Source organism: Mobula hypostoma, chromosome 11 (assembly GCF_963921235.1).
Source record: "Mobula hypostoma chromosome 11, sMobHyp1.1, whole genome shotgun sequence".
NCBI classification, from domain to species: domain Eukaryota; kingdom Metazoa; phylum Chordata; class Chondrichthyes; order Myliobatiformes; family Myliobatidae; genus Mobula; species Mobula hypostoma.
In genome coordinates, this window is record NC_086107.1 from 86,334,710 (window position 1) to 86,354,647 (window position 19,938).

At 48.7% G+C, this 19,938-nt stretch overlaps 1 non-coding gene across 1 annotated transcript; it reads left to right on the top strand.

Moving 5' to 3' along the window:
* The first annotated feature begins 3,572 nt into the window (after positions 1–3,572).
* Positions 3,573–3,646, top strand: trnat-cgu (transfer RNA threonine (anticodon CGU)). The gene has a single exon. It is a non-coding gene; the product is annotated as a tRNA-Thr (tRNA).
* Positions 3,647–19,938: the final 16,292 nt, after the last annotated feature.

Below are 19,938 nucleotides of genomic sequence, written 5' to 3' on the forward strand. Positions count from 1 at the left end.
GCGCAGGTCGTCAGCCTCACTCTCTCGTCCCAACCTATCTGGACCCAGTGGCAAGACATAGTCGAGATGGCTGGAGATAGGTCAGGATGCAGTGGATGGCCAGCAGTGTTCTGTGTGTCTCACTGTGCCCTCTTAGCACTCCACGACGCATTGCTGAGAATCGCCTTTCTGCCCGTTGAACCAGTGATGGTTTCTTCCGCGCAGTCCACCGAATCCAGGCTTCACACGCTAGGTAGACAAGCCCTGAGTGTTGTGGGTCTACGGCAGTTCTTGCGGCGTGCTCGCAAGTCTCCCGACCCATTGTTGGGCATCCTCATCCGCCTTTGCGGCCGCTGGGAGATGTCTTCTCTTCCGCCTGCTCCGCCGTTGGGATGATCACCTTGGTTACTGGCCTATGGAAGTGGGCTCGCAGCTCGCCGCCGCGCTGGCCGTACTAGGCGGCGGGGGCGGACGGCGGTGGTCGCGACGAGCGGCAGGCCAGCTCCAGGCCTCGGGCCTCGCCCCCTCCGCCCGCCGCCGCCTCGCACTGGCTGCAGGCCGCCGACGGTGCGGTGGCGGCGGGCGGCCCGGGGCCGGGCCCCGGCCTCGGCCTCACCAAGAGACGGCATCAGGGTACGCACCTGCTGGGCCCACAGCTGCTGAAGGACGGCGGCCATGTGGTCCACCTCCAGGCAAATGTGGTGGGTGCAGCCGCCAGGGTTCTTGCGGAGGAAGCCGAGGATCGGGCTGCGCTCGTCGCCTCATTGTGTCCAAGTTCAGGCTTCGCATTCTGCCCATGAGAAGACCCCAAGGGCAGAAGACTGCAAAGAGGCTGAATGTCTCCAAGCTGAAAATCAGCAGGGTTGCAGAAGAATTCGTCGATGACCTTGAAGGCAGACTGCCAGACACACCACAGGAAGACGGGACCAGCGTTGAGGAACAGTGGACAGCGTTCAGAGATGCTGTCTACACTACCGCCCTCGAACATCTCGGACCAGCAACCCGAAGAAACCAAGACTGGTTCGATGAGAATGATGAAGAAATACAGGCACTACTAACGGAGAAACATCAACATTACAGAGCGCATCAGAACGACCCCACGTCGCTAGCCGAGAAAGATGCCTTTACCAACGCAAGAAGAAAGGTGCAGAAAAAACTTCGCGAGATGCAGGACAGCTGGTTCAGCAAGAAGGACGAGACAGCCACGACATAAAGCGCTTCTACGATGCGCTTAAGGCTGTATACGGACCCCAGTCCTCCGGCTACTCACCTCTCCTCAACGCAGATGAGACGCAGCTGCTGACAGAGAAGAAGCAGATTCTGGATCGGTGGGCTGAGCACTTTAACAACGTCCTTAACCGCCCTGCCGACATCAACGACGAGGCCATTGCCCGCCTGCTCCAGGTAGAGATCAACAAGAACCTCGACACCCTCCCCACAGTAGATGAAGTCAGGAAGGCAGTGAAGCAACTCTCCTGTGGCAAAGCGCCAGGACCCGATGCAATCCCTGCTGAGGTATACAAAGCAGGAGGCCTTGTCATGATGCAAAAGCTGACTGTTCTCTTCCAGTCCATGTGGAAAAAGGGACAGGTCCCGCAACAGCTGAGAGATGCCAGGATAGTCCACATCTACAAGAGGAAAGGCAACCGCCAGTCTTGCGACAACCACTGAGGCATCTCCCTCTTGTCCATTGTGGAGAAGATTCTGGTCCGCGTCCTGCTCAACCGTCTTCTCCAACATCTTGAGCAAGGTCTGCTCCCAGAAAGCCAGTGCGGCTTCGCTGCTGAACGTGGGACCGCGGACATGATTTTTGCTGCGCGCCATCTCCAGGAAAAATGCCAGGAGCAACACAGCGACCTCTTCGTGACCTTTGTCGATCTAACCAAGGCTTTCGATACGGTCAGCAGAGAAGGCTTGTGGAAGATCATGGAGAAGTTTGGCTGCCCCAGCAAGTTCATCACAATCGTCCGGCAGTTCCACGACGGTATGATGGTGAAAGTTCTGGATGACGGCGACGAGTCGGAGGCCTTCCCAGTGACAAATGGCGTCAAACAAGGCTGCGTTCTTGCCCCGACTCTGTTCAGTATGGTATTCTCTGCCATGCTGACAGATGCCTTCCGTAACTACGAAGAAGGAATCCACGTCAGATACAGGACTGACGGCAGGTTGTTCAACCTTAGGCGCCTGCAGGCAGTTACAAAGGTGCGAGAGACTGTCATCAGAGACTTCTTGTTTGCTGATGACTGCGCACTCAACGCCAGCACAGAGCAGGAGATGCAGCGTGAAATGGACCGCTTCTCACAAGCCTGCGACAACTTCGGTCTCACTATCAGCACCAAAAAGACCGAAGTTATGTACCAGCCTGCCCCAGGAAAACCATACCAGGAGCCGCGCATCACGGTGAAGGGCCAGAACCTCCAGGCAGTCGACAACTTCACCTACCTGGGCAGCATACTCTCTCGCCAGTGAATATAGACGCTGAGGTCAACAACAGGATTGCCAAAGCCAGCACCGCCTTTGGGAGACTCCGTGAGAACGTCTGGGAGCGGAGAGGCCTCAGCCTTACCACCAAGCTGAAGGTCTACTGTGCAGTGGTCCTTACCACCCTCCTTTACGCCAGCGAGACCTGGACTGTCTACAGCAGACATGCCAAACAGCTCAACCACTTTCACCTGAGCTGTCTCCGCAGACTCCTCCACATCAGGTGGCAGGACAAAGTCCCCGACACGGAAATCCTGGAACGAGCTGGGCTGTGCAGCGTCTACACCCTACTGCTGAAAGCCCAAGCCAGGTGGGCTGGACATGTGGTCAGAATGCCAGACAGCCGATTGCCTAAGCAGCTGCTGTACGGAGAACTGCGTCAGGGCAAGCGCTCAGTCGGGGGGCAGAAGAAACGTTACAAAGACTGCCTCAAAGCGTCCCTCAAAGGCCTGGGTGTCGACATCAACACGTGGGAGACGCTTGCCCTCGACCATCCAGCTTGGCGCAGTAGATCACCACGGGAACCCGTGCAGCTGAAGTCAGGCGCATCATCGAGGCGCAACGAAAGCGTGCTGTGCGCAAGGCCCGAGCAGCACCCACTGCCACGACAGCACCCACCCACTTGTGTCCCACATGTGGGAGAGCCTTCTGTCACCTCCGGACCCACAGCCACCAATCTCCCATTTGACTTTGAAGCCATGGTCATCTTCGACTACGAAGGACGAACAACAACAACAGTTGATTGTAGTTGATTTAATGAAGTCCAAGGATCCTGATATGCCTGAGGGTCTGTTAGTTTATCAATAAGTTAAGGAAAATTATTGTGATACGATAACCATTTTTACTGATGGATCAAAAGATCATTTAACTAGGAATGTTGGTGTGGCTGTTTTTCTGCCTGAAATATAGGTAACAATAAAGAAACATCTTACTAATCAGTTATCAGTATATATATATATATATATAGCAGAATTAGTTGCTATTATTTAGGGGGAGGAGGGGAGGATAAAACTTTGTTTTATCGCATCTTTACAGTCCGAATCTGAAGCACTGTCCCCGCCAGTCGGCGAAGAGGAAAATTAACGCAAGTGAGCTATCATTATTTCAGCGAAGGTTCCGTGGCTTAACTGGTCAAAGCGCCTGTCTCGTAAACAGGAGAGTCTGGGTTCAACTCCCAGCGGAACCTTTAAGATATGGGATGCATTACCATGTGATTGAATTACAGTGTATTTTGCGTATTACGTTGTAAGTTATGGGATGAATTGCCATGTGATGGGGGCGGGGGGGGGGGGTGGTCAGCAAATACCGCCAAAAACCCTGCAAATCAAAATTACACTTCAGAGAAGGTTAAGATTCCTCGAAAACGTTGCAAGTCTGGCGGTGTGTGCGGAGCAAGAAACAGGACGTTTCTGTGATAGTGACATTTCTGATTAGCTTGTTTGCCTCGTTTTTACAGTGTAAGGTTACGAAATGCGTCCATCATCCGCTTTATGAACTTGACCTGGTCTTACTGAGAAACGATTTCACACTGCGCTCCAAGAACTCCGACTAACTCGCTGTATAGTCCAAGAAACGGGACAGATGGCGTTATAGAAATGAACTAGAATACATATAGATATTCAGAACTTTACACACACTTCGTTCGATAAGTAGAGGCCCCGAACCCCTCGCATCCACAACATCCCCCGCCCAACCTGAAGTGTTCTGCAGCCCATAGTTATATCCTTGATCCTGACCCCAATACTGGATCGTAGTCATGGTGATCTGCGATTCTTATATTTTGTTCTGCAAAACATTTCAGAATTCACTTTAATACTGCAGCCAAATCCCCGTGGAAAAGAAAGAATACACGTTCACACGATGGCAGTGGAACACGCCTCCTGGGAGGCTGGAGCCTTAATCCAGCACCTTCGACCGCTCGGCCGCGCTACCACGCTTTTTATTCTTTGCACAATGGCGTGGACTGGTTGACCAGCTAATCTTGAAAGTGTTAGACCTTTGGCCTAAGCTTTGAAACATTTCCCCACATACTGTGCGTTTTCTATTTTTCTAACCCATTCAGTATCTCTGCAAAACAGACCAGGGAGAACAGAGGCACAGTGCTGCCTCTTCAAACTGCCGGGTGTCAGACAATAGTTTGCCAGATGTCAATGCAAGGATGCCAAATTTCGCGAATATTCTTAACTATATAAGGAATACAGAAAAAGTAGTAATGAGCCACGGTGGCAGGGCCTCTGGCACTGAGTCTGACCCTGTGGTGCAGAAGGGTGGGACAGAGCAGAGGAGAGCTGTCGTCATTGGAGACTCTATAGTCAGGGGAGCAGACAGAGATTTTGTGGACGTGAGAAGGACACCCGCATGGTTTGTTGCCTCCCGGGTGCCAGGGTCCGGGATGTCTCTGACCGGGTGCACGACATCCTGGTACGAGAGGGAAAGCAACCAGAAGTCGTAATACTGTACATGTTGGCACCAACAACATAGGCAGGAAGAGGGATGAGGTCCTGAAGTGTGAATTTCGGGAACTAGGCACAAGGCTGAAGAACAGGACCTCAAGGGCGGCGTTCTCAGGATTGCTGCCAGTGCTACGTGACAGTGATGGGAAGAATGGAGGAGATGGCAGTTGAATGCGTGGCTGAGGAGTTGGTGCAGGGTGCAGGGTTTTAGATTTTTGGATCATTGGGATCTCTTCTGGGGAAGGTGGGACCTGTACAGATTGGATGGATTGCACCTGAACTCCGGGGAGCGATATCCTTGCAGGTAGGTTTTCTAGCATGGTTCGGGAGGGTTTAAACTAATTTGCAAGGGGGATGGGACCCAGAGCGATAGAGCAGTGAAAGGAGTGCATGGAGTAAAGCCAGATCTAACATATAGAGAGGGTTTGAGGAAAGAGAAGCAGAATAAAGGGTGTAAAGGTAGGAAGGTAGAAGGGCTAAAGTGCGTGTACTTCAATGCAAGATCAACAGGAACAAATGTGATGAACTGAGAGCTTGGATACATACATGGAATTATGATGTAGTAGCCATTATAGAGAGGGAACTTGATGACGGTGAGGATAATGTGAGTGAGGTTGATGTTCTGGAGCATGTTGACATTAAGGGAGATGAGGTGTTGTGGTTGTTAAAATACATTAGGACGGATAAGTCCCCGGGGCCTGACGGAATATTCCCCAGGCTGCTCCACGAGACGAAAGAAGAGATTGCTGAGCCTCTGACCAGGATCTTTATGTCCTTGTTGTCCACGGGAATGGTACCGGAGGATTGGAGGGAGGCGAATGTTGTCCCCTTGTTCAAAAATGGTAGTAGGGGTAGTCCGGGTAATTATAGACCAGTGAGCCTTACATCTGTGGTGGGAAAGCTGTTGAAAAAGATTCTTAGAGATAGGGGCTATGGTCATTTAGAGAATCATGGTCTGATCAGGAACAGTCAGCATGGCTTTGTGAAGGGCAGATCGTGTCTAACAAGCCTGATAGAGTTCTTTGAGGAGGTGACCAAGCATATAGATGAGGGTAGTGCAGTGGGTGTGACCTATATGGATTTTAGAAAGGCAATTGACAAGGATCCACACGGTAGTCTTATTCAGAAAGTCAGAAGGCATGGGATCCAGGCAAGTTTGGCCAGGTGGATTCAGAATTGGCTTGCTTGCAGAAGGCAGAGGGTCGTGGTGGAGGGAGTACATTCGGAATGGAGGGTTGTGACTAGTGGTGTCCCACAAGGATCGGTTCTGGGACCTCTACTTTTCGTGATTTTTATTAACGACCTGGGTATGGGGGTGGAAGGGTGGGTTGGCAAGTTTGCAGACGACACGAAGGTTTGTGGTATTGTAGATAGTGTAGAGGATTGTCAAAGATTGCAGAGAGACATTGATAGGTTGCAGAAGTGGGCTGAGAAGTGGCAGATGGAGTTCAACCCGGAGAAGTGTGAGGTGGTACACTTTGGAAGGACAAACTCCAAGGCCGAGTACAAAGTAAATGGCAGGATACTTGGTAGTGTGGAGGAGCAGAGGGATCTGGGGGTACATGCCTCACAGGTAGATAGGGTAGTTATGAAAGCTTATGGGGTGTTAGCTCTCATAAGTCGAGGGATAGAGTTTAAGAGTCGCGAGGTAATGATGCAGCTCTATAAAACTCTGGTTAGGCCACACTTGGAGTATTGTGTCCAGTTCTGGTCGCCTTACTATAGGAAGGATGTGGAAGCATTGGAAAGGGTACAGAGGAGATTTACCAAGATGTTGCCTGGTTTAGAGAGTATGCATTATGATCAGAGATTAAGGGAGCTAGGGCTTTACTCTCTGGAGAGAAGGAGGATAAGAAGAGACATGATAGAGGTGTACAAGATATTAAGAGGAATAGGTAGAGTGGATAGCCAGCGCCTCTTCCCCAGGGCACCACTGCTCTATACAAGAGGACATGTCTTTAAGGTAAGGGGTAGGAAGTTCAAGGGGAATATTAGAGGAAGGTTTTTTACTCAGAGAGTGGTTGGTGCGTGGAATGCACTGCCTGAGTCAGTGGTGGAGGCAGATATACTAGTGAAATTTAACAGACTACTAGACAGGTACATGGAGGAATTTAAGGTGGGGGTTATATAGGAGGCAGGGTTTGAGGGTCGGAACAACAATGTGGGCCGAAGGGCCTGTACTGTGCTGTATTATTCTATGTTCTTCTGTGTTCTATGATATTAACTGTAGGGCACATGAAAAAGTGAACGCTATAGTCAAGACGGGAATTCGGATTGCCAAAAGGTAGGTTGAGAAGGATATTGCTGATAATGCTAAGACTGGGGCTAAGGGATTTTTTCTTTCAATATTTCATTAGTAAAATAAAAGACAAGGAGAAAGCTTTCTGTATTAGGAGTAATAGTGGGGAATTAAATTATGCAGAGGACATAGCAGAAACTCAACTCATATTTTGCTCAACTATTTACCTGCGAAGATATTAGCAATATGCCAGGAAGTGTAGAGAAAAAAATGGCTGTTCTGTGACTGAGAGAGCGAGGTTCTGCTACAGCTGAAAGGGCTGAAAGTTAAAAAATCTCCAGGGGCAGACAACATATATCCAACAGTACTTAGAGGTCTGTGATTATATTTTTAAACCCCTAACATGTTTTTTTTCAAAAGTCAGTGAAAACTGGTGAAATCCCTTAGGACTGGAAATGGGCTAATGTTGTCCCAGTATATAAAAAGGCTGACAGCACTGACCCTGGTAACTATTGACCAATGAGCTTAACGCATATCACAGGCAAGATAATGGAAACAATAGTAAAGAATGAGATGGTGAAGCAGCTGATAAGAACAGGCACAATAGCAGAAAGCCAGTATGGGTTCAGAAAGGGGAAATCATGTTTTACAAATACGCTGAACTTCTATGAAGATGCATCTAAAGTTTACGACAACAATAGAACGGTTGATATATTTACTTTGACTTTCAGAAGGCTTTTGACAAGGTACCCCACGAAAAGATTAATAATCAAATTACAGGAGATAGCGATTCACGAGTAAGGTGTGCAAATGGGCACAGGGTTGGCTCAAAAACAGAAAACACCAAGATATGGTGAGAGGACCTAGAAGATGTTAAAAGTAGAGTTCTACGGGGATCAGTTTTGGGGTCACTGCTGTTTTTAATTTACAGTAAATGATTTGGATAAACATAACAAATAAACTTGTAAAGTTTGCCGATGACACAAAATTAGGGGGTCGGGCTGGTAACATCCAGGTAGCAAAATCAATACAGTTAGATCTAAACAAAAGCGAGATGTAGGCACATGAAATTTAATGCAAGTAAATTTAAAGTACTACATATAGGAAGTAGAAATATTAGATATGAATATACATCGGGGGCTCTTGAGTTAGAAAGTGTGTTTTATGTAAAGGATTTGGGTGTCCTGGTAGACGACATCTAGACAATGCACAGGAACGATTAGGAAGGCTAATAGGCTGTTGGGCTATGTAATGCGCTCAGAGTAGTTTGCGTCTAGAACTCCGAGAAACGTTCTCCTTAAGCTGCAGAATGTGCTTGTGAAGCCACCCCTTGAATATGGTGTACAATTTTGGTCTCCATATTGTGTGAGGGATGTGAAGGCACTGGAGAGAGTTCAGAGAAGGGTGACTAGACTCATTCCAGGTCCGAAGATTATGAACTATGAAGAAAAATTGAAATAATTAAATCTTTTCAGCCTAAGTAGATGCAGAATGAGAGTAGACATGGCAGTAGTGTCCAAAATCACTAACGATATAAGTCGGGTGGATGCCAGCTACTACTTCAAAATTAATCCATCATCAAGGACACGGGGCTGTAGATGGAGAATGGTTAAAGGGAGATTTCATACTAACATAAGGGAGCATCTCTTTGCACAGCAAGTTGTGGACAAATGGAACAAACTACCCAATTGTGTAGTTGAGAGAACTACCTTAGAGACTTTCAAATCTAAACTCGATAGTTACTTTCACACACTATGTGAATAGGAATTTGGCAAGCTTTGTTGGGCCGAATGCCCGTTTCTGTCAAAAACTTTCTAATGTTCTAATACACCTGGGACATTAGGGTTGAATGTTCACATTTTCAGCGGATGCGAGAGTAAAATCACCCCCTATGTTGTTACGTTCAGCGACCTTTGCATGTGTACTCCAAAATGCACAGGTTTTCATTCAGATGAAGCGATCCCAGCTTCCACAACCTAACACTGCAAATTGAAGCAATCACATTGACAGCAATTCTGGAATATCTGTACTCAACCCTTTCTGTGATATTTAAAGCCATTCTAAAATACAGACACAAACCTCCAATACAAGCTGAAATAGTTTCTATGAAGTTGTTTTATGATTTAAACATCATTGACCTGCATTTGCACCGCTTCAGAAACTGTTCGACAGCCCGCTTCTGCAGGTTGCTCTCCAAGTTCGGGTTTGTAATTTAAAAAGTAATGAAGATTACTGTCCTCAAGCAGTGTGTATGCGGGGATTGGGTACCAGGTAAATTGGACACTTGGCTTTTTGGGAGGCGACAAATTCCGTGTTGTATCCTGAACAACAGAAAACGCAAAACATCTGTACCCATCAGCAGAAAGAAGACTACCCAGATTTGTCATTAAATTATGTCATCGTTGATTAGATTGTCTGCACAACTCGTCATTTCCACCATCATGCCACGTCATCAGCCACTCGATTTCTGGCCATGTTTATCAATGTAACGAGTGCAGAGAAAATACCGTCTCTGGTGGGACTCGAACTCAAAACCTTTTTACTCAGTACTTGGTCACTCATCAGTAGAAGCCCAATACGCTAGCCGTTGCGCCGCAGAGCACACGGGAACACTCTTTTGTGCAGAAAGATAAATTTACTGAAGAGAAAATTACAGTTTCTGACAAACAAACGCCCTCTTTGTACAGTTCAAACCTCCACCAGAAGAGATCGCAATAATCCAGACAACTGAACTCCTGTCCCCTGCACCAGTTCCTCAGCCACGCATTCATCGGCCAAATCACCCTCATCGGTGCGTGGCCCAGGTAGCAATGCAGAGATTACTACCCTGAACGTCCTGCTTTTCAGCTTTCTGCCCAGCTCCCCAAAATCTCTCTTTAGGACTACCTCATCTTTCCTATCTATGTCATTGGTGCCAATATATACGAAGACTTCTGGCTGCTCTCCCTCCCCCTTTATAATGCCGTGGACCCGATCTGACACATCGCTGAGCCTGGCACCTGGTTCTCTCCAACGCTCTCTATTCCTTATGGAATCTCCTATTCCTACTCGAATCCTCTTAAGCTCTCTCCTCTTCTGAGGCAAGCAACAGACTCATTGCCTGATACCCTGATACCCTGATACCCGGTCACACTATGGCTACCCCCTCCCCCACCCCGTAGGCCGTCTCCCTCAACAGTATCTGAAGTTGTATACTTAATATTAAGGGGAACAGCCACAATGGTCCTCTGTGCTTCCTTCTCCTGACCGTCAACCAGCTACCTGTCTCCTGCAACCTGAGGCTGGCCACCTCCTTATAGCTTTTCTCACCTTCTCATTCTCCCGTATGAGACGAAGGTCATCGAGCAGCGGCCCCAGTACCTTGACACGTTCCCTGAAGAGCTGCAGCTCGGTGCACCTGGTGCGGATGTGGTTATCCGGGGGGATTAGATTAGATTATGAGGACACTCAGTCCTCGTTTATTGTCATTTAGAAATGCATGCATTAAAAAATGATACAATGTTCCTCCGGTATGATGTCACAGAAACACAAGACAAACCAAGACTAAAACTGACAAAAACCACATAATTATAACATATAGTTACAGCAGTGCAAAGCAATACCATAATTTGATAAAGAGCAGACCATGGGCACGGTAAAAAATAATCTCAAAGTTCCGATCGACTCCCGATAGTCCCGATAGCAGACGGCAAAAGGGAGAAACTCTCCCTGTTATAAACCTCCAGTCGCAGACAACTGCCAATGCTTTGGAAGCACCCGACCACAGCCGACTCTGAGTCCGTCCGACCAGCCCCTCCGATACAACCTCCCGAGCACCATTCTCTGCCGAGCGCTTCGACGCTGCCCGGCCGCCGAGCAACAAGGAAAGCCGAAGACTCGGGGCCTTCTCCTCCGGAGATTCCGGATCACACAGTAGCAGCAGCAGCGAAGCAGGCATTTCAGAAGTTTCTCGAGATGTTCCTCCGTACTCTCACGTCTGTCTCCATCAAATCAGGATTGTGCATGGCACCCTACGACAAATAACAGACATCATTCACCGGAGTGGCCGCTGCGCGCTAGGTCGCGCCGCCATCTTATCCTCCTCCTTCATCAGTTAGCCCCGGGAGAATAAAGAATAAGAAAAAGAAACTTTCTAGATATTTACCTCGCCCAAGCCTGATCTTGCCCAAGTCTGATGAACCAATTCCACATCTAGACTGGCCCACCCTAATTAAGGCCGTTCCGCTTGCCCCTGCCTTATTTTTTATTCCTCTTTTCTAATAAATCCCGTTCATTGATTGAGCGCAGTTCAGCTCCGAAAACTGCTGCGAAGCGCTGCTTTTTAAAATCTTAAGCCGAGTAGGAAAAGGAAAGGTGCGTCGCATCTGGAGTTTCTCCGGTTAGCGGACGATTTCCCTTCTGGTGAACTGCGTACGAAGCAAGTTACAGCAGTGGTTTGCCATTGCCTTCTGCCGGGTGAGTTTCCAAAGAGATCACCAGCTCGTAACCCACAGATGGAAAGCGTGCAGGGGAGACGGCTGGATTCGAACTTGGGACCTTGGGAAGTCCGGCACTGATGCCACTACGCCAAGTGAAATCGCTGCTTCTCGTGCTCTCGCTCACTGACTGGGCGCAGTCCCTTCTGTCTCTGGCTCCCTTACCTTCCCCACGTTCTCCGATTGCGAGGACTTTTTCCGCTCTACCGGACAAAACTGGAAGCTGTCTGGACATAGGATTTCGCGGGAAGTGACAGCGACCGAGAGTATCCGCGATGCTCTATGTGCTTGGCCAGTGAGAGTCTGTCCGGCGCATCACCCAAACGGCCGTGTGGGACAGCTCTGTGACGTCACAGAGTGGGCAATGTCACAGCATTGACGTCATAATGTTCATTCCAAATATCACTTCAACGGCAGGATGGGGATGGTTTGTGACGTCACAGAAAGAAGCGTCACTACATGAAATCCCCTCAGTGTGCTGTAACTGTCTCACTTCATTCTGCATTTTGTTATTCGTTTTCTTTGTACCACCGGAAGGTAGAGGTCTGTTGAAATAATCTCTATGGATAGCATGGAAACAAAGTTTTTCACTGTAGCCCGGTGTAACAATTTAACAATTATCCATCGCGGCCTTTTCTAAAGCGTGAGACTCTCCCCTATCAGGAGATGCAGAACTGCTGTGTATTCTGTTTCACCGAGACCTGGCTCTCCCCTGCCACCCCAGACTGTGCCATCCGACCGGAGGGATTTTCGATCCATCGGATGGACCGCACGGCGTCTTCGGGCAAGACGAGGGGAGGTGGTGTCTGCCTACTGATCAACACTACGTGGTGCTCGAAGACAGTGGCACTGACAAGCTCCTGCAGCCCGGACCTGGAACACCTGTCGGTGAAGTGCCGTCCCTACTATCTGCCACGGGAATTCACCTCGGTCATACTGACAGCGGTCTACATTCCCCCGCCCACCCCCCAGGCGGACGTGGAGTGTGCTCTGAACATACTGTATGCCAACATCAGTGAACTTGAGACCAGGTATCCGGAGGCTTTGCTCATTACAGCCGGGGACTTTAACCAGGCCAACCTCAGAAAGGCGCTGCCAAAGTAATACCAACATGTCTCCTGCCTCACTAGAGGCCCGAATATACTTGACCACTGCTACACAGCAGTCAAGGATGCCTACCGTTCCCTCCCACGACCTCACTTCGGAAAATCGGATCATCAGGCCGTACTCCTCCTCCCGACTTACAAACAGAAACTGAAGCGGGAGGTCACGGTGTCAAAAGTGGTGTCGAGTTGGATGGAGGAAGCAGATGAGGTCCTCCGTGACTGCTTTGAATCGGTGGACTGGTTAGTATTCAAGGACTCAGCAGCTAACCTCAATGAGTATACCTCAGCGGTCGCGGACTTTATTTGGAAATGCATGGAAGACTGTGTGTCTCGCAAGATGATCCTGGTATTCCCTAACCGGAAACCTTGGATGAATTATGAAGTCAAGACCCTTTTAAAGGCTAGAGCTGCGGCTTTTAGGTCCGGGGATACCAGTCGCTACACGTAATCCAGGCGTGAACTCCGGAAAGCCATTAAGGGCGCGAAGGGGCAATCTCGAGCCAAGTTGGAAGCCCAGGCTAACCAGAGGGATGCCGGTAGACTATGGCAGGGTCTAAATGAGATCACTGGGCGCAAAGAAAAGGCTGGGAATATCAATAACTGTGGCGCTTCTCTTCCTGACGATCTTAACTTATTCTACTCAAGATTCGAACAGAAGAGGAGCGTCCCGCTCCCTCCGGATGAACCCGACCTGGTGGCATCGAGATTCATCGTCACCGAGGAGGACGTTAGAAGGGCCTTCCTGAAGATAAATCCAAGGAAGGCGACGGGACCAGATAGCGTCCCAGGACGGGTTCTCCGGGCCTGTGCAAGCGAGCTAGTTGGAGTGTTTGCTGACATCTTCAACTGCTCCTTGCTTCAGTCTAAGATCAACTCGTGTTTTAAGAAGGCAACGATAATCCCAGTGCTGAAGAAGAGCAAGGTGACATGCCTGAATGACTATCGACCTGTGGCTCTGACATCAATTGCTATGAAGTGCTTCGAGAGATTGGTTATGGCACACATCAACCATAGCCTACCGGAGCAACAGGCCAATGACAGATGCCATCTCTCTGGCCCTACATTCCTCCTTAGAACACCTGGAGAATAAAGTTGCATACGTAAGGCTCCTTTTCATTAACTACAGCTCTGCCTTTAATACTATCATTCCAAATAAGCTGATTCCTAAGCTCCAGAACCTGGGCCTTAGCACTCAGATCTGCAGCTGGATCTTCAACTTCCTCACAGACAGAACCCAGGCTGCAAAAATAGGGGACAAGCTCACCTCTACAATCACTCTGAGCACCGGTGCCCCACAAGGCTGTGTACTCAGCCCCCTGCTGTACTCACTGTACACCCATGATTATGTAGCCAAGTTTCCATCAAACTCAATATATAAGTTTGCTGATGACACAACAATTGTAGGCCGTATCTCGGGTAATGATGAGTTTGAGTACAGAGAGCAAATTAAGAACCTGGCGGCATGGTGCGAAGACAATAACCTATCCCTCAACGTCAGCAAGACGAAGGAATTGGTTGTTGACTTCAGAAGGAGTAGCAGACCACACGACCCAATTTACATCGGTGGTGCGCAAGTGGAACAGGTCAAAAGCTTTAAGTTCCTCGGGGTCAATATCACAAATGACCTGACTTAGTCCAACCAAGCAGAGTTCACTGCCAAAAAGGCCCACCAGCGCCTCTACTTCCTGAGAAAACTAAAGAAATTTGGCCTGTCCCCTAAAACCCTCACTAATTTTTATAGATGCACCGTAGAAAGCATTCTCCTCGGGTGCATCACAACCTGGTATGGAAGTTGTCCTGTCCAAGACCGAAAGAAGCTGCAGAAGATGGTGAACACGGCGCAGCACATCACACAAACCAATCTTCCCTCCTTGGACTCACTTTACACCGCATGCTGTCGGAGCAGTGCTGCCAGGATAATCAAGGACACGACCCAACCAGCCAACAGACTTTTCATCCCTCTTCCTGCCAGGAGAAGGCTCAGGGACTTGAAGACTCGTACGGCCAGATTTGGGAACAGCTTCTTTCCAACTGTGATAAGACTGCTGAACGGATCCTGACCGGGATCTGGGCCGTACACTTCAAATATCTGGACCTGCCTCCTGGTTTTTTTTTGTATTACCTTACTTTCCATTTTTCTATTTTCTATTTATGATTTATAATTTAAATTTTTAATATTTACTAAGTTTTACTATTTTTAATATTTAATATTTGTAAACCAGGGAGCAGGAAGCACAGAATCAAATATCGCTGTGATGATTGTACGTTCTAGTATGAATGGTTTGGCGACAATAAAGTATAAAGTATCAGGGAATCCTGTTAAAGAGAGAGCCTCTTCCCCATTAGAGACTCCTGTTGAAGAGGGGGTCTCTCCCCAACAGGGACTCCTGTTAAAGAGGGAGTCTCACCCTCATCAGACACTGTTGTTAAAGAGAGACCCCCTCCTCCATCAGAGACCCCTGATAAAGAGGGAGTCCCTTCTCTGTTAGGAAATCCCTCTTCGGAAATCCTGTTAACGTAGGAGTCTTTGGATTACCAGGAGAGATTCCCTCCCTTATCTGGGAGAGTTAAAGAGAGTCTCTCTGAACCCTGTTCTAAAGTTTCTCACCCATCAGTGACCCTTTCCCTCTTGCACGAATTCTCCATTTTCTTCTCCCACACCCTCTCACTCACACTCACTTTCACCCTCCCATTCACCCACCCAAACACCCTCCAACTCACATTCCCTCTCTACAGCCCTCTCTGTTCTCCCTCTCTCTCTCTCTCTCTCCCAATTCCCCCTCCTACCCCCTCTCTCCGACTCTCCTCCCCTTCCGCTCTCAGTCTCTCCCTCTCCCTTTCTCTCTCCCTCCCCTCTCTGCCTCTCCTTCTCCAGAACTGGGTCTCGGCAACTGGACCCTCGACTTCCTAACTGGAAGAGCACAGTCTGGCGCAGCTCAGGGATGTGTGCTCAGCCCACTGCTCTACTCTCTCTACACCCATGACCATGTGGCCAGGCACAGCTCAAATGCCATCTATCAATTTGCTGACGATCCAGCCATTGTTGGCAGAATCTCAGCGACCGGAGGGGATGCAGGAGCGAGATATACCAGCTAGTTGGGTGGTGTCTTACTAACAACCTTGCACTCAACGCCAGTAAGACCGAAGAACTGATTGTGGACTTCAGAAATGGTTAGGCGTCGGAACCTCGTAGAGGGATCAGAACTGGAGAAAGCAGTTTCAAGTTCCTGGATGTTAATTTCTCTTAAGACCGAATCTGAACCCAACATATCGATGCACTCAATAAGACAGCAGATCTGTTTTATGATGGCGCTGGTGAAGATCAGCGACTACTTGCTGGTGGCAAATGAAACAAAGAAAACAAGTAATCCCTTCATTAAAAACACTTCTGCTGCTAAAAGTTCACTGCAAACGATAGACTTCCCTGACAGGGTTGAGCTTTCAAACCGCCTGGCATTTTTGCAGTGGGAACTGAAGTCTCGAAGGAGCAGGACGGCTGCGGCGTTGTGTACACGGGCTGAATCGAGGCGGCGGGGTCCGGGTCGGAGAGCGGGAAGTGAGTGAGCCAATGTTCGGCCATTCCTGGAACCAACTTGGAGGCATTTCGATTTGGCAGAACGAGGCGAAGCCAACAGAGGCGATGCAGAGTCGAGGCGGTGGGGTGGGCATGAGAGCGAGGAAAGATCGATTTAAGCGCCGAACCGAATTAAGGTGGCGGCCACCGGCCCGAGAGCGTATCGCAGCGGCAGAGTCCAGGTCCGAGAGCGAGGTCTGACCTACCTAAGTGCAGGGCCAGGTTGAAAAGGACAGTGTGTCGGGGCCGGGGGCGAGGCACCGGCCAGTTCAAGTCGCTGCTCCGCGAGGTTTACCCGTCTCCGCACTGAACTTCAACACGTTACACCGCGAGATTTACTCATCTTTGGAACTATCACGATGTAAAATCGCTTTTGTGAACTTCAGTTCTGAAAGCTGTTGGTTACTTTTATTGTTTGCACTTTTTTTTCTCTGCGTCTTGGGTGTTTGACGATCTTTTTTTTCTTTTAATGGGTTCTGTTGGGTTTCTTTGTTTCGTAGCTGTCTGTAAGAAGACGAGTCTAGGTTGAATAAAGTATATATACTTTGATAGTAAATGTATGTTGACTCGACTATTTCATTACGAGTTTCAAGAAGATTTGGTATGTCACCAGAACTCTCTAATTTTTCTACAGATGACCGTGAACTGTCTCCATCACCGTCTGGTATCGCGGGGCGCGGGGGGTGGGGGTTGCTACTGCACAGGATAGGAGTGAGCTACAGAGAGCTGTAAAGTTAGCTAGCTCCATCATGGGCACTAGCCTCCGTAGTATCCAGGACATCTTCAAGGAGCGGTGCCTCAGAAAGGAGGTGTTCGTCATTAAGGACCCCCACCGTCCAGGACATGGCCTCTTCTCATTGCTACTGTTATAAAGATCTGCCCCCTTAGTAATAATGATCAGACAGGCACAGACAGAATCTGTATTTACCTTTACCGTCTCAACTAAAACGCACGTGGGTTCACAAACTAACTACCTGCGTACACACCCACTAGAATTTCCTGACCCTCCATGAACAGTCAAAGAAGGGAAGTGACAGTACCCGGGAGTGGAGACTATGCTGGTCAGGCGTTCATCGTGCTCCTGATCACCACGTTTCCGGGGTTTCTCCGCAGCCTACTGGTTGCTGAAGGGTTACTGCCGTTACGTATCTGGAGCTCCTGACTCTATAATGTTCCTCATCAGTTGAACTGATGGATCTCCACCCCACTGGCTCAAGGTCACCTTCTTACTGGCTCTAGGCCAGGGCTACAGCCAACGTTGTTCTATGGTTCTGTCCCCTAGCCCCTCGCCTTTGTACCTTTCAACTGACTGCTCCAAACTAGTTAAACTAGTTGACCCAGACACTGACTCTAACGAGATTACAGATCACTTCTTTAGAAAGTCTGTCACTTACATAATAAATATAAACTCGACTAAGAATGGTGTCAGATTTAGTTGAAGCTCTTTGTGTCCATATTCGATGGCTCTGATTAGATTATCCCAGAGCAAGTATCTGTTCTGCGTTCACAAAATGGCAGAGTGGAGTGTGGGGGGGGGGGGTGGGGGAGGAGATAATTGCTTTGTCTGCTTCCCCTGTCCTTGATTCACTCGAATCCACTGATTTCAAGATTGTAGTTCCTTCTGGCCAACACTACCGTCAGGTAGGAGGTACAGAAGCCTGAAGGCACACACTCAACAATTCAGGAACAGCTTTTTCCTCTCTGCCATCCAATTTCTGAACGTACATGGAACCCATGAACACTACCTCACTGATTTTGTTTTAAATTCCCTATTTGTCTACTACTTATTTGATTTAACTAAATATAGGACTTACTGTAATTTGCAGTTTTCTTTTTTTTCTCTATTATGTATTGCATAGTACTGCTGCAGCAAAGTTAACACATTTCACGACATCTCCCTTTGATATTAAACTTGATTCTAAATCTGATTTGTTTTCCTCTCGCTATCCCCTCTTTCCCACTCCCCGTCCCCATTTCTCACTCTCTCCCCCTCTCCCCCACTCTGTCCCCCTCTTCTTCTACCTCTCCTTCACGTTATCCCTGGCACTCACCCTCTCATTCACCCTCCGTCTCTCCCTCTCCCTCTTTGCCTCCCTATCTCTCCCATTCCCTCTTTCCCTCTCTCTTTCTGAATCTACATACAGTTATTGATTTAAAAAAAAAACAAGCATTGCTGGCGCCGTTTGCCAGATTTTCCAGCTGGAGGCCGTTCAGACTGCTTATTCTTTCTTCTCGTCCCGATGAAGGATCTCGGCTCGAAACGTCGATCCATAGATGCTGCCTGAGCTGCCAAGCACTCTGTGTTTTGTTCTAGATTTCCAGCATCTGCAGTACGTCTTGTATTTCGTATTCTTTTCTTTCTGTGTGCGATGACAAATGGCCGAGTCGGGGAGCTTCCCTCTGATAGGGTGGGACACGGGCAGTCGTTGTGTCTCAGCAGAACACGGGACTGTTTCCATTACATTTTCACAGCTTGATCTGTACTCTTGTCTTGAATTTTCTATATTCCTTTCCTCGATGCTGAGCTCACTATGGTTACGAATCGGGTGCAGAAACAGGAGCGTATCGGAGAAATCTGCGACATGGACAGTCAGCGCAGCGCGGGGCATATTTGCTGACAGTCGGAAGGCGAACCGAGACGCACCTCAACTTCGGCGAGCTGGTAATTCTGAATATTGCTGCGAATGTACGACTTACGTACAACCCGTTTGAGTGAATGGCCTTGGAAACTGATTATTTTATCAATCGGGCGCTGCTAAATGGAGAGAAACTTTGGGAAAGCTGTTAAAGTGGTGAACGGACTCCGCTGCCGATGTGTAGCGGGACGACAGAGGCTGTGAGTAAAGGGCGAGGTTCTGCTGTTACCGATGTCTGAATTGAAGGGGCGGGGCTTGGGGAGAGGGGCTGGGTGGTGCAAGGTGCAAAATGTCATCTCAATGCCCCATTTGCAGTTACGTCAGGTTTATGTCGTGGCCGATAAGGCAGTAGATAAATGACAGGGCCACTTCGGCAGATCTTTCCTAACCGTCACACACAGAATGCTGGAGGAACTCAGCAGGTCAAACAGTCAACGGTTCGAGCCGAGCCCCTTCTCCAGCACTGGCAAGGAAGGGGGAGATGTGCCAGAATAAAACGGTGGGGGTCTCGGCCTGAAACGTCGACTGTACCTCTTCCTAGAGATGCTGCCTGGCCTGCTGCGTTCACCAGCAACTTTTATGTGTGTTGCTTGAATTTCCAGCATCTGCAGAATTCCGCTTTGTGAACTGAACTGAAATACTTTTTTTTTGCATCTGTGTTTACTCAGGAGATGGTCACGGAGTCTGTAGAAGTGAGGCCGAAGAATTACAGAGGTGGAGTTGCTTGCTGCCTTGAAGCAAATTAAGGTGGATAAATCCCCAGGGCCTGACAAGGTTTTCCCTCGGACACACTGCAGGAGGCAAGTGCAGAAATTATCGGGGCCCTGACAGAGATACTTAAATCATCCTTAGCCGACAAGTGAGGTGTAGGAGGATTGGAGGAAAACTTAATGTTATTCCGCCGTTTAAGAAAGTCTCTATAAATAAACAGGGAAACTATAGGCCGGCGAGCCTGACATCAGTAGTGGGACGGTTATTGGAAAGTATTTTAAGGG